Source organism: Dasypus novemcinctus, chromosome 4 (assembly GCF_030445035.2).
Source record: "Dasypus novemcinctus isolate mDasNov1 chromosome 4, mDasNov1.1.hap2, whole genome shotgun sequence".
Classification (NCBI taxonomy): domain Eukaryota; kingdom Metazoa; phylum Chordata; class Mammalia; order Cingulata; family Dasypodidae; genus Dasypus; species Dasypus novemcinctus.
In genome coordinates, this window is record NC_080676.1 from 65498596 (window position 1) to 65501580 (window position 2985).

Sequence of the window (2985 nt, forward strand, 5' to 3'; positions counted from 1 at the left end):
TGTTTGTTTTGTAAGTTCACAATATTACCATACATTTATTGCTCATGTATGGTCATGTATGAGTGATATGCTTTAATAAATTTAAAAAAATATGAATTAGTTAGAGTCCTTATGAAAAGATACTAAAATAAATAGTCTAACTACATGAGATCAACCTAAAACAAAATGTTATAAAAATATTTAAAATAATAAGTCAGTAAAATACAAATAAGAAGAAGTCTAGGACAGCAGTATTAAAAATGATACAGAGACTCCAAGGCAAAAAAAATTACACAGGATCAAAATGATGATTTTATATTGAAAAATATTTAATCCACAATGAAGAGACTGAACCTTTATGAATGGAATAACATTATAGTAACACATAGCAAAGACTTACAGAATTACACAAAATGGCAATCATATTTAAAGACTCATAATCTTTGACACATAATAGGCAAAATTAATAAGGATACAGAGAATTTGATTAATATTAAAATGCTTAAATAGATGCATAGGAATATTTGTTCTGTAATATAATTTATATTCTTTACAATAATCATGTAACATTTAAAAAGTTAATAAAAAATATTAAAGTAAAATATTGCAAATTTGAAATTGGAAAACCATAATATTTATTTATAATACATCAACATTAGATAAATTTCCAGAAAAAATTTAGTCACCTAAAATTTGAAAGCAGAAGAATGGTGCTAACAAATTAATCTATTAAGTTATTTTAGAAAAACAAACAATAAACAAACCTAATCAAGGTTAATCAAGAAGGAAAAAAATACAAAATTAGTATTATTAAAGGAATTAAAGTGGTAATCATCATAGAAAAAGTAACTCAAAAATTTTATATAAGTGTATCCTAATACCGTGTCTTATTTTTGTTTTTGTTTTTTTTTCCCGGGGGAGAATGTATTTTTCCCCCTACCACCAATTATGCAGTCAACTTTCCCACATTTGATGAAATTGCAGGGGTCAGGACATCCATGCAATGGATTAGCCTTGCCCTGGGAAAACCACCCTGGTGATGGTGATATCTCCCCTACCAGATAAGTATTTTAATACTTTGTAAGTTGTGAAATGAACAATTTCCTGGAAAAAATCCACATACAGGCAAATCATAGGAAAAGTACTGAAAACCAAAGACAATAAAACAATTTTAAAAACAGTCAGACAAAAGGATTATCGTTAAAGAAATTAACAGCTTACTTTTCAATAAATTATGTGGAATAATTTACACACTGTAAGAAATTATCTGACAATCTAGAATTCTATACCTATCCTTCAAGAATAATGGTAAAGATAAAAACATTTAAGACCATCAAAATTAGAGAATTTTAAAAGAGCAGAGCTTTACAAGGGGAAATACAAAGGGCTATCTTTAGACAGAAGAAAATTTTCCCAAATGAAGGTTGTAGATATAAGCAGAATATCACAAAGTGAATCTGAAAAATATGGGATAAATATAAATGAATATTGACTGATAAGTAGTTGTGTCTTACTGAGTTTACTGTATAGATATCACAATGATGGCATCTAGGTCAGGTGGGAGGACAAATGGTGATGAAGTGTTCTGAAATCCATGTTCAAGACAAGTTTAAATAGTCAATTAGTATTTGACTTGATAAATCAAAGAATCATGTTTTGATCTGAAAGAATATTATAATCTCTTCTATGAAAAGAATAAGATAGTTTATAACTTTTCTTATACATATGTTCAAAAGAAGTAAAGGAAGAAGATAAAAATAAATATTAAAAAGATAGGGAAAATTGTACAACATAGATTTAAATTAAAATTAAATGTATCAGTATAAGTATGTGGAATATAAATTTGTATTTAAGTCTAACTGAAGCCTAAATATCCCAGTTAAAACTTAAACACTGTCATACTGGATATTTTTTAAAGTTTTATCATTTTTATGAGATACTTAAAACATAAGGGTAAAGAAAGAATGAATGGAAGCAGAATGATGGAAAAAAAGACATACCATGCAAACATCAGTCAAAAGAAAGCTAGTGTAGCTATGTTAGTATTATCAGACAAGTAGACTTTAAGGCAAAAAATCATTTCTAGTGATGAAAAAGATAACAACAATATGATAAAAGATTTAATTCCACAAGTAGATGCAACAATTTGCAATTTGTATGCACCTAATAATGCGGTTTCACATTTTACAAAATAAAAGTGATTTAACAAAACAATAAAAAATCAGTTCTCTGTAAATATTTGAAAACTGTAAGGTATATCTTGGAGATATTGTATGTTCAATCCAGACCACCACAATAAAGGAAATACCACAATAAAGTGAGTCACCTGAAATTTTTTATTTCCCGGTGCATTTAAAAGTTACGTTTTACAGTGTACTGTAGTCTGTTAAGTATTCAATAGCATTATGTCTAAAACAACAAAGTACTTACCTTAAATTGTGACACAGAGACATGAAGTGAGAACATGCTGTTGGAAAAATGGCAGCAATAGACTTATTCAAAGCAGAGTTGCCACCAATCTCAATTCATAAAAAAACACAGTATCTGTGAAGCACAATAAAACAAAGTATGTCGTATAAAACTTGATTTAGTTGACATATATCAGTAGTATACCCCCCAACTTCAGAATATACATTCTTTTCAATTGCCAAAGGAACGTTTACAACAATTGACCATATTCTAGACCGTAAAGGAAATCTCAGTAAATTCCAGTGGACTGACATCACAGTGTGAGTTCTTTGACCAAAATGCAATTAACAAAGAAATTAGTGATCAAAAAAGACAGCTAGAACAAAAATTCTCATTTTTAAAAAATTACAAAATGAACTTCTAAATAATTCATGGGTAAATAAAGAAATCATAATGCAAATTACAACATATATCTAACTGAATGGTAATAAAAGTATTTCAAAACCTAGAGGATGCAGCTAAAGTGCTTAGAGCAAAATTTATATCTTTAAATGCATGTATTAGAAAAGAGAGGTATCTATCTCAAGAAGTTGAAAA

The 2985-nt window shown here is 28.0% G+C and overlaps 1 pseudogene; it reads right to left on the reverse strand.

Annotated features, from left to right (window-relative positions):
• Positions 1-893: 893 nt before the first annotated feature.
• On the reverse strand, positions 894-1048 carry LOC111764737 (U1 spliceosomal RNA; annotated as a pseudogene).
• Between the last annotated feature and the right edge of the window lie 1937 nt (positions 1049-2985).